Source organism: Pongo abelii, chromosome 20, assembly GCF_028885655.2.
Source record: "Pongo abelii isolate AG06213 chromosome 20, NHGRI_mPonAbe1-v2.0_pri, whole genome shotgun sequence".
Taxonomy (NCBI): domain Eukaryota; kingdom Metazoa; phylum Chordata; class Mammalia; order Primates; family Hominidae; genus Pongo; species Pongo abelii.
Genome location: NC_072005.2, coordinates 1,662,936 through 1,675,448, shown reverse-complemented (window position 1 = coordinate 1,675,448; position 12,513 = coordinate 1,662,936).

Sequence of the window (12,513 nt, the reverse complement as noted above, 5' to 3'; positions counted from 1 at the left end):
GCCACCTCGGCCTCCCAAAGTGCTGGGATTACAAGCACGAGCCACCGTGCCCAGCCTGCTCCTGGAACTTTTAGGTAATCACATAATTAGATAGACACATACAGTTAGGTAAACTTGCAGAGTGTGAGGGAGTTTATGGTGAGAAAGGGAAGGACGTGGTGTTTCAAAGAAAGTGCATTTCAAGGTCGGGTGTGGTGACTCATGCCTGTACTCCCAGCACTTTGAGAGGCCAAGGTGGGTGGATCACCTGAGGTCAGGAGTTCGAGACCAACCTGGCCAACATGGCGAAACCCCGTCTCTACTAAAAATACAAAAATTAGCCAGGCATGGTGGCGGGGACCTGTAATCCCAGCTACTGGGGAGGCTGAGGCAGGAGAATCACTTGAATCTGGGAGACGAAGGTTGCGGTGAGCTGAGATCGCGCCATTGCACTCTGTTGCCTGGGTGACAGAGTGAGACTCCATCTCAAAAAAAAAACAAAAAAAACAGCATTCCAGGAAACTATTTTGCTCTCGGTTGCTTTCTTTTTTCCTTTTCTGAATAAAAACTCAGACTGCTGTGAGTTTCACTTTTTCTTTTTTTAGCTTAAATACACATCTCTCCGTCACTGGATGCCTCATGCAAATTAGCCAAGAGCCCCTGTTTTGCTGATTTGTTTAAAAAAAGAAAAAAAAGACAGCCTTTATTTGGTAAGTCATTAAATCCAAAGCCCAGATTTTCTGCATCTAAAAAAACGAATCTAGGCCAGGCATGGTGGCTGGTGCCTGTAATTCCAGCACTTTGGGAGGCTGACACATGAGGTTTGCCTGAGGCTAGGAGTTTGAGACACACCGGCATCTCTGCAAAAAAAAAAAAAAAAGAATTGCTGGGTCTGGTGGGGCACTGAGTAAGTGGGACAGCTAGGACAGCTACTCAGGAGGCTGAGGTGGGAGGATCACTGAAGTCCAGAAGGTCAAGGCTGAAGTGAGCTATGATTGCGCCACTGCGCTCCAGCTGGCTAATTTTTGTATTTTTAGTACACCATGTTGGCCAGGCTGGTCTCAAACTCCTGACCTCTGATGATCTACCAGCCTCAGCCTCCCAAAATGCTGGGATTACAGCGCGAGCCACCATGCCCGGCCTTCTTTCGGGTTTTTGTTTTGCTTTGGGGCTTAAGCTAGTTTCAGTCATGATTTCGGCCTCTACTGATGGGACCCCTTTTTTAATTGACATTGTTCTTTATCCAGAACTTTTCAAAAGTAATGTGACCCACAGCTGGTGTACTGGCTCACACCTGTAATCCCAGTGTAATCCCAGGACTTTGGGAGGCCAAGGTGTAGGCATTGCTTGAGTCTAGGAATTTTGAGATTGCCCCGGGCAACATAGTGAGACCTTGTCTCTTTCTTTAAAAAAAAAAACAACATAGCTGGGAGTGGTGGTGCCTGTAGTCTCAGCTACATGCCGGGAGGCTGCGGCAGAAGGGTGGCTTGAGCCCAGGAGTCAGAGGTTGCAGTGAGATGAGATCACACCAATGCAGCTTCACTCCAGCCTGGCTGACAGCCAGACCGTCTCAAAAGAAAAAACAAACGGAACGTGACCCTCCTGACTCACAGTAATGGGTCAGGGTCCAGCATTGAAATGTTGCAAAATCATGGAGTCGGTTCCCCAAGTGTGAGCTTAGTGGCCGCAGAGAATCAGCCAGAAGCCTAAGTCAGCCACTGGCGGGCTGGGTGGCCACAAACCACAGGCAGTCAAGAAATGACCAGGACCAAGCCCGGGGGCTCACGCCTGTAATCCCAGCACTTTGGGAGTCCAAGGTGGAAGGATCGCTTGAGCCCAGGAGTTTGAGACCAGCCTGGGCAACATAGTGAGACCTTGTCTCTACACAAAAATTTTAAATTAACCAGGTGTGGTGTGTGCCTGTGGTCCCAACTACTCGGGAGGCTGAGGTGGCAGGATCACTTGAACCCAAGTGGTCAAGACTGCAGTGGGCTTTGATCAGCACTACTGCACTCCAGCCTGGGCAACAGAGGGAGATCCTGTCTTTAAAAAATAGCCCTGGGCGGGGCGTGGTGGCTCACGCCTGTAATCCCAGCACTTCGGGAGGCCAAGGTGGGCAAATCACGAGGTCAGGAGATCGAGACCATCCTGGCTAACATGGTGAAACCTCATCTCTACTAAAAATAAAAAAGCCGGGCGTGGTGGCGAGCGCCTGAAGTACCAGCTACTCGGGAGGCTGAGGCAGAAGAATGGTGTGAACCTGGGAGGTGGAGCTTGCAGTAAGCTGAGATCGCGCCACTGCACTCCAGCCTGGGTGACAGAGGGAGACTGTCTAAAAAAAAAAATAGGGTGGGCATGGTGGCTCACGCCTGTAATCCCATCACTTTGGGAGGCCGAGGTGGGTGGATCACAAGGTCAGGAGTTTGAGACCAGCCTGACCAACATGGTGAAACCCCGTCTCTACTAAAAATACAAGAATTAGCCGGATGTGGTGGCGCTTGCCTGTAATCTCAGCTACTCAGGAGGCTGAGGCAGGAGAATAGCTTGAACCTGGGAGGTGGAGGTTGCAGTGAGCTGAGATTGAGCCACTGCACTCCAGCCTGTGTGACAGAGCGAGACTCTAAAAAAATAAATAAAATAAAATAAAATAAAAATAAGACCGGGAGTGGTGACTCACACCTGTAATCCCAGCACTTTGGGAGGCCGAGGCGGGTGGATCACTTCAGGCCAGGAGTTCTAGTTGTGGGATATAATGGGGTTTCTCTTCAAATAATCTGATCAATCTTTTATTCTTTAATTCATACTACCCCTCCTTTCCCTTCTTTTTTTCCTTTTTCCTTTTTGCCTTTGTTAAATGCCTAGACACGCCTCAATACCAAGCGTTATCAGCATCAGCTTACATTCCCTTCCTTATTTTAAAAAAAGACTAACTTTCTAGCTCATCACAGACACCCCCTTCCCCATTCTCTCCACTTTCTTTTTCTTTTTTCTTTTTTTTTTGAGACGGAGTCTTGCTCTGTCGCCCAGGCTGGAGTGCAGTGGTGCGATCTCGGCTCACTGCAAGCTCTTCCTCCCGGGTTCACGCCATTCTCCTGCCTCAGCCTCCCGAGTAGCTGGGACTACAGGCGCCAGCCACCACGCCCAGCTAATTTTTTTGTATTTTTAGTAGAGACAGGGTTTCAGTGTTACCCAGGATGCTCTCCATCTCCTGACCTCGTGATCCGCCCGCCTCAGCCTCCCAAAGTGCCGGGATTACAGGCATGAGCCATTGTGCCTGGCCTCTCTCCCCTTTTTTTTTTTTTTGAGACGGAGTCTGGCTCTGTCGCCCAGGCTGGAGTGCAGTGACGCAGTCTCCGCTCACTGCAAGCTTCACCTCCCAGGTTCACACCATTCTCCTGCCTCAGCCTCGCAAGTAGCTGGGACTACAGGCGCCCGCCACCACGCCCGGCTAATTTTTTGTATTTTTAGTAGAGACGGGGTTTCACTGTGTTAGCCAGGATGGTCTCGATCTCCTAACCTCCTGATCCTCCCTCCTGGGTCTCCCAAAGTGCTGGGATTACAGGCGTGAGCCACCGTGCCCGGCCTCCCCTTTCTTTTACATATCTACCCTATCTAAAAAAAATCAAATGTTTAGCCAACCAAAATTAGTTTAGATTGTGCGACCCGACCCCAGACAATAGAAAAAAAGTACAGAGGCCGGGCGTGGTGGCTCACGCCTGTAATCCCAGCACTTTGGGAAGCCCAGGCAGGTGGATCATGAGGTCAGGAGATCCAGACCATCCTGGCTAACACGGTGAAACCCCGTCTCTACTAAAAAAAATACAAAAAATTAGCCGGGCGTGGTGGCGGGCGCCTGTAGTCCCAGCTACTCGGGAGGCTGAGGCAGGAGAATGGCATGAACCCGGGAGGTGGAGCTTGCAGTGAGCCAAGATGGCACCACTGCACTCCAGCCTGGGCGACAGAGCGAGACTCCGTCTCAGAAAAAAAAAAAAAAAAAAAAAAGCCAGCGCGGTGGCTCACGCCTGTAATGTCAACATTTCGCAAGGCTGAGGCGGGTGGATCACCTGAGGTCAGGAGTTCGAGACCAGTGTGACTCACATGGTGAAACCCCGTCTCTACTAGAAATATGAAAAATTAGCCAGGTGTGGTGGCACATGCCTGTAGCCCCAGCTACTCAGGAGGCTGAGGCAGGAGGATCGCTTGAACCCGGGAGGCAGAGGTTGCAGTGAGCCAAGATTGCACCATTGCACTCCAGCCTGGGCAACAAGAGGGAAACTCCGTCTCAAAAACAAAAACAAAAACAAAAACAAAAAATCAAAGTCCTAAGATTATAGGCATGAGCCGTAGGGCCTGGCTAAGAAACAATGTTTTAAATTATGAGAACAAATATTTTAGGCAGGGCGCGGTGGCTCACGTCTGTAATCCCAGCACTTTAGGAGGCCAAGGCAGGCGGATCATGAGATCAGGAGTTCGAGACCAGCCTGGCCAACACGGAAAAACCCTGTCTCTACTAAAAATACAAAATTAGCCAGGCGTGGTGGCGGGCACCTGTAGTCCCAGCTACTCAGGAGGCTGAGGCAGGAGAATCACTTGAACCTGGGAGACAGAGGATGCAGTGAGCCAAGATTGTGCCACTGTACTCCAGCTTGGGCAACAAGAGCAAAACTCTGTCTCAAAAACAAAAAAGAAATAGTTTTAGACAAAGTGTGATGAAAACAGAAAAAAATTAATAAAGTTAAAAAAACAAAAAAAAAACAAAACAGGAATGCATCCAAAAAAGGAGAGGAGTTCCCCACAAGACCCTCTGTCTGTTTCCACATGGCTGAGGCCAAAATCAATATCAACTTCCCTGTCACCACCTTGTTCAGCTTCTGTTTCTTTGCGTCAGCATCTCATTAACTTTCTGATTTGTTTGTTTGTTTGTTTGTTTTGAGACAGACTCTTGCTCTGTCACCTGGGCTGGAGTGCAGTGGCATAATCTCAGCTCACTGCAACTTCCGCCTCCCAGGTTCACGCCATTCTCCTGCCTCAGCCTCCTGAGTAGCTGGGACTACAGATGCCTGCCACCACGCCCGGCTAATTTTTTTATAGTTTTAGTAGAGACGGGGTTTCACCACGTTAGCCAAAATGATCTTGATCTCCTGACCTAGTGATCCGCCTGCCTCGGCCTCCCAAAGTGCTGGAATTACAGGCGTGAGCCACCACGCCTAGCTATATATATATTTTTTTGAGATGGAGTTTTGCTCTGTCTCCCAGGCTGGAGTGCAGTGGTGTGATCTCAGCTCACTGCTACCTGTGCTTCCTGGGTTCAAGCGATTCTCGTGCCTCAGCCTCCCAAGTAGCTGGGACTACAGGCGCCCACCACCACGCCCGGCTAATTTTTGTATTTTTAGTAGAGACGGGGTTTCACCATGTTAGCCAGGATGGTCTCGATCTCACCTCATGATCCACCCGCCTGGCCTCCCAAATTGCTGGAATTACAAGCGTGAGCCACAGCGCCCAGCCAAGGATGTCTCATTTATTTCAGCTCCACCAGGACAGGACGTTTTGGTGTTTTTTGTTTTGTTTTTGAGATGGAGTCTCACTCTGTCCCCCAGGCTGGAGTGCAGTGACATCTCGGTTCACTGCAACCTCCGCCTCCCGGGTTCAAGCGATTCTTGTGCCTCAGCCTCCTGAGTAGTTGCAATTACAGGCGCCCGCCACCACGCCCGGCCAATTTTTGGATTTTTAGTAGAGATGGGAGTTCGCCGTGATGGCCAGGCTGGTCTGGAACTCGTGATCTCAGGTGATCCTCCTGCCTCAGCCACCTAAAGTGCTAGGATTACAGGCATGAGCCACCGTGCCTGGCCTTGGTGTGTTTTTTTTTGTTTTTTGGCTTTTTTTTGAGACAAGATCTGCCTCTGTCACCCAGGCTGAGTGCAATTTTGCAGTCATAGCTTACTGCAGCCTCTGCCTCCCGGGCTCAAGCGATCCTCCTACCTCAGCCTCCCACGTAGCTGGGACCACAGGTGTGTCCCGTCACGCCCGGCTGATTTTTGTTGTGGTGGAAATTTTTGTAGAGTCGAGGTCTTGCTGCGCTGCCCGGGCTGGACTTTCGTTCTCTGCGGTATCCCTATTGTCCAGCACGCACGTGGGCAGCCCTTGGTGCTGTTACCCTGGCAATGCAAGTGGGATCGCCCCTGCTTCTCCTGGGAGCCCTGCACCAGCCTCTCGGACCCTCCCAAAATCAAGTGGACACAGTTGCCACCTACTGACCAAAGGCAGCTGCGCCCCAGTCACGGGGCTTCCGGCCGGATCTAAGCACGTGTTTACACCCTTTCCCAGAAGGTCCACACCCACCACACTCGGCTCGGGTGGGCGGGAGACAGTGCTGGCAGCAGAGAACAATCACACTCCCTGATCAGCAGTGCGGAAGTTAGCACAGAGCTCTGTGCTAACACTGGGGTCAAAAATGGAGTCTCTCGGCCGGGCGCGGTGGCTCACACCTGTAATCCCAGCACTTTGGTAGGCCGAGGCGGGTGGATCACGAGGTCAGGAGATCGAGACCACCCTGGCTAACACGGTGAAACTCTGTCTCTACTAAAAATACAAAAAACTAGCCGGGTGTGGTGGTGGGCACCTGTAATCCCAGCTACTTGGGAGGCTGAGGCAGGAGAACCACATGAACCCTGAGATCACGCCAATGCATTCCAGCCTGGGTGACAGTGCCAGACTCCGTCTCAAAAAAAAAATTTTTTTTTTTTTTTGCAGAGACAGAGCTCTCTCTTAGTTGCCCAGTCTGGTCTTTTTTTTTTTTTTTTGAGACGGAGTCTCGCTCTGTCGCCTAGGCTGGAGTGCAGTGTCGCGATCTTGGCTCACTGCAAGCTCTGTCTGCCCGGTTCACGCCGTTCTCCTGCCTCAGCCTCCGGAGTAGCTGGGACTACATGCGCCCGCCACCACGCCCGGCTAATTTTTTGTATTTTTAGTAGAGACGGGGTTTCACTGTATTAGCGAAGATGGTCTTGATCTCCTGACCTCCTGATCCGCCCGCCTCGGCCTCCCAAAGTGCTGGGATTACAGGCGTGAGCCACCGCGCCCGGCCCCAGGTTGGTCTTGAACTCCTAGGCTCAAGTGATCCTCCCACTCTGCCTGCCAAACTGCTGGGATTATACGCGTGACCTAAGGCACTCGGCATGGAGATAGGAAGTCTCTCTCTGTGGCCCAGGCTGGAGTGCAGTGGGAGCTGACCACGGCTCACCACAGCCTCAAACTCCTGGGCTCAAGTGGTCCTCCCACATTGGGCTCCCAAGTAGCTCAGACCACAGGCATGTGCCCCGACACCTGGGTAACCAAATAATTTTTTTTTTTGTACAGATGGGGTCTCGCTATGTTGCCCACGCTAGTCTCAAACTCCTGGGCATCAGTGATCCTCCTGCCTTGGCCTCTCAACGCATTTGAATTACAGGCTTGAGCCACTGTGCTTGGCCCCTGCCGAGACAGGACTTTTTAAAGAGATTATTAGGTTCAAATGACGTCCTGAGGGTGAGCTCAAATCCAATCTGACTTGTTTCTCTTTAAGAGGCAATTATGGCTGGGCGTGGTGGCTCACACCTGTAATCCCGGCACTCTGGGAGGCCTAGGCAGGCGGATAACCTGAGGTCAGGAGTTTGAGATCAGCCTGGACACCATGGTGAAATCCTGTCTCTACTAAAAATACAAAAATTAGCCAGGTGTGGTTGGCGGGCACCTGTAATCCCAGCTACTTGGGAGGCTGAGGCAGGAGAATCGCTTGAACCTGGGAGGCGGAGGTTGCAGTGAGCCGAGATCGTGCCACTGCACTCCAGCCTGGGTGACAGAGTGAGACTCCGTCTCAAAAGAAAAAGAAAATAAATAAATAAATAAATAAGTTAAATAACCCAATTCCTGGTGGGCTGGTGGGAGCAGAGGGTGCTGGGTCTGGTGTGTCGAGGGGACGGGGCTGGGTGGCTGCAGGGAAGGTCGTTGGGAGGGTCCCCCGCCCTGGCCCTGCCCTCTCCCCGCACCTCTGACCGGGTGGTTGGGTGATGCTATTTTAAGATGCCCCCCTCCAACTTCCTTCCTTGTCATGTCAGGAACCCACTTCCTGAGCGGGTCGCACTCTCTCCCCTCTGGGAGGGGTATCCCTCCGCAGCACCCAACGCCCCTGACCCTGGAAGGAGGCCTCCCTGTCCTTTCCCCAAAACAAGCCTGGCTACAGAATCTTTGAGGCCAAGCTCAGAATGACAATACAGGGCCTCTTGTTTAAAAATGTTTAGAAATTTTTTTTTTTTTCTAAGACAGAGTTTTTTTTTGCTCTTGTTGCCCAGTCTGGAATACAATGGCGCTATCTCGGCTCACCACAACCTCTGCTTCCTGAGTTCAAGCGATTCTCCTGCCTCAGCCTCCCAAGTAGCTGGGATTACAGGCATGTGACACCACACCCGGCTAATTTTGTATTTTTAGTAGAGATGGGGTTTCTCCATGTTGGTCAGGCTGGACTCGAACTCCCAACCTCAAGCAATCCGCCCGCCTCAGCCTCCCAAAGTGCTGGGATTACAGGCATGTGACACCACGCCCGGCTAATTTTGTATTTTTAGTAGAGATGGGGTTTCTCCATGTTGGTCAGGCTGGTCTCGAACTCCCAACCTCAAATGATCCGCCCGCCTCGGCCTCCCAAAGTGCTGGGATTATAGGCGTCAGCCACCGAGCCCAGGTTTTTTTTTTTTTTTTTTTTTTAAGAGACACAGTCTTGCTGTCTCGCCCAGGCTGGAGTGTAGTGGCACGATCTCAGCTTACTGCAACCTCCGCCTCCTGAGTTCAAGCAATTCTCCTGCCTCAGTTTCCCAAGTAGCTGGGTCTACAGGCATGCACCACCACGCCCAGCTAATTTTTGTTTTTTCGGTAGAGACGAGGTTTCACCATGTTGGTCAGGCTGGTCTCAAACTCCTGACCTCAGCTGATCCCAAGCCTGGGCCTCCCAAAGTGATGGGATTACAGGCGTGAGACACCGCACCCAGCCAATTTTTAGGAATTTTGAGACAGCAACCACAGAGCATTATATCATGCCTAGATTCGTCTGAGTGTAGGTCCCCAGCAGACCCCTGAGGCCTCTGCCTGTGAAGCTGGCGCTAACCAAAGCGCTCGTCTAACTCCATGGTTTTATGAACATTGATTTATTTGGTTGTGGTAAAATATGCATAATATAAAGTTGACCATCTTAACCATTTTATTTTATTTTGTTTTATTTTATTTTATTTTATTTTTATTTATTTATTTATTTTTGAGACAGAGTCTTGCTCTGTCACCCTGGTTGGAGTGCAGTGGCGCAGTCTTGGCTCACTGCAAGCTCTGCCTCCCCGGTTCACGCCATTCTCCTGCCTCAGCCTCCCGAGTACCTGGGACTACAGGCACTCGCCATTACGCCCAGCTAATTTTTTGTATTTTTAGTAGAGACGAGGTTTCACCGTGTTAGCCAGGATGGTCTCGATCTCCCGACCTCGTGATCCACCCGCCTCGGCCTCCTAAAGTGCTGGGATTACAGGTGTGAGCCACCGCGCCCAGTATCTTAACCATTTTAAGTGCACAGTTCAGCCCTATTAAACTCATTCACATGGTTGTGCAACCATCACCTCCAGAACTTTCTCATCTTTGCAAACTGAAACTCTGCCCCCATGAAACGCTCACTCCCCATTCCCCTCCCCAGCTCCTGGCGGCCTCCATCCTACTTTGTGTCTCTGTGAATCTGAGGACTCAGGGACCTCCTTGGAGTGGATCACACAAGACGTGTCCTTTTGTGTCTGGCGCCGCCCCCTGAGTGTAACGTCCTCAAAGTGCATCCGCATTGTGGCTTGAGTCAGAGCCTCGCTCCTTTTCTTTTTTTCTTTTTCTTTTTGTATTTTTATTTTATTATTATTATTATTATTATACTTTAAGTTTTAGGGTACATGTGCACAGTGTGCAGGTTAGTTACATATGTATACATGTGCCATGCTGGTTTTTTTTTTTTTTTTTTTTGAAACGGAGTCTGACTCTGTCGCCCAGGCTGGAGTGCAGTGACGCAATCTCGGCTCACTGCAAGCTCTGTCTCCCGGGTTCCCGCCATTCTCCTGCGTCAGCCTCCCCAGTAGGTGGGACTACAGGTGCCCGCCACCGCGCCCGGCTAATTTTTTGTATTTTTGGTAGAGATGGGGTTTCACCATGTTAGCCAGGATGGTCTCGATCTCCTGACCTCGTGATCCGCCTGTCTTGGCCTGCCTCGCTCCTTTTCATGGCTGCCTCCTATTCCAGCGTGTGTACAGGCCATGCTGTGTTCACCCAGTCGTCTGTCGATAGCTGCCGGGACTGCTTCTACCTTGTGGCTGTTGGGAATCAAGGTACTACCCACATAGGTGTGCAAATATCTATGGAAATCCCTGTTTTCCATTATTTTTTTGAGACGGAGTCTCGTTCTGTCGCCCAGGCTAGAGTGCATTGGCACAATCTCGGCTAACTGCAACCTCTGCCTTCTGGGTTCAGGCGATTCTCCTGCCTCAGCCTCCTGAGTAGCTGGGTCTACAGGTGCGCACCACCATACCCCGCTAGTTTTTGTATTTTTAGTAGAGATGGGGTTTCACGATCTTGACTAGGATGGTCTCGAACTCTTGACCTTGTGATCCACCTGCCTCGGCCTCTCAAAGTGCTGGAAGTACAGGTATGAGCCACCGCGCCCAGCCCCATTCTTGTAAGTATATGCTGAAAAGTATAAATATTAATATTTAATCACAAAGCTTATTTAGAAATCTAGTTTTAGCCTGCGAGGCAGAGCTTGCTGTGTGCCGAGCTCGTGCCACTGCACTCCAGCCTGAGCGACAGAGCGAGACCCTGTCTCAAAAAAAAAAAAAAAAAAAAAAGAAATCTAGTTTTAGGCCAGGTGCTATGGCTCACGCCTGTAATCCCAGCATTTTGGGAGGCCAAGGCGGGCGGATCACGAGGTCAGGAGTTCGAGACCATCCTGGCCAACATGGTGAAACCCTGTCTCTACTAAAAATGCAAAAATTAGCTGGGCGTGGTGGCGGGCACCTGTAATCCCAGCTACTAGGGAGGCTGAGGCAGGAGAATTGCTTGAACTCGGGAGGCGGAGTTTGCAGTAAATTAAGATTGCATCACTGCACTCCAGCCTGGATGACGGAGTGAGACTCCAACTCAAAAAAAAAAAAAAGTCACCCAGTACCTTGTTCTCCCACATCATCTATCTCGGTCCCTCTGTGGGGGGGTTTTCTCAGGGGGAAACCCAGGATTGCTTTCTGAACACAGCAGCATGGACCTTCTCATGGGACCTCCTCTTCCAGGAATCCTCCCTGCAGGGTCCTGTCCATGAGTGTGAAACGTCGCATGTGCCATTATTGTTGCAGCCAAAGCCAGAAACACCCTACATGTCCATCAAGAGGGGACTGAGCATGGAGACGGCGGGTCAGCTCCTGGGGCCCCTTGCTTTGCATGAGAGGATTCCCGAGACAAATAGCATATGTGGCTGGGCGCGGTGGCTCAAGCCTGTAATCCCAGCACTTTGGGAGGCTGAGGCAAGTGGATCACTTCAGGTCAGAAGTTCAAGACCAGCCTGGTCAACCCGGGAGGTGGAGGTTGCAGTGAGCTGAGATCGCACCACTGTGCTCCAGCCTGGGCAACAAGAGCGAAACTTCGTCTCAAAAAACAAACAAAAAAAAAACAAAAACAAAAATTAGCCGGGCATGGTGGCTCATGTCTGTAATCCCAGGACTTTAGAAGACTGAGGTGGGAGGATTGCTTGAGGCCAAGAGTTTGAGACCAGCCTGGGCAACATAGCATGACCTCACCTCTACAAAAAAATTGAAAATTAACTGGGCATAGCCACTCCACTGATTCAAATGTTAATCTCTTCTGGAAACATTCTTACAGAAATACTCAGAAATGATGTTGTGCCAGCTATGTATATGGTAGCCCAGTCAAGGTGACACATAAGAGTAACCTTTGGCCGGGAGTGATGGCTCATGCCTGCAATCCCAGCACTTTGGGAGGCTGAGGTGGGTGGATCATGAGGTCAGCAATTTGAGACCAGCCTGATGAACATGGTGAAACCCCATCTCTACTAAGAATACAAAAAAATTAGTTGGTCATGGTGGTGGGGGCCTGTAATCCCAGCGACCTGGGAGGCTGAGGCAGGAGAATCGCTTGAAACCAGAAGTCGGAGGTTGCAGTGAGCCGAGATTGCACCACTGCACTCTAACCTGGGCAGTGAGAGCAAAACTCCATCTCAAAAAAAAAAAAAAGAAGGCCCGGCGTGGTGGCTCATGCCTGTAATCCCAGCACTTTGGGAGGCCGAGGCAGGCGGATCACGAGGTCAGGAGATCGAGACCATCCTGGCTAACACGATGAAACCCCGTCTCTACTAAAAATATAAAAAATTAGCCGGGCGTGGTGGCGGGTGCCTGTAATCCCAGCTACTCGGGAGGCTGAGGCAGGAGAATGGCGTGAACCCGGAAGGCAGAGCTTGCAGTGAGCAGAGATCGCACCACTGCACTC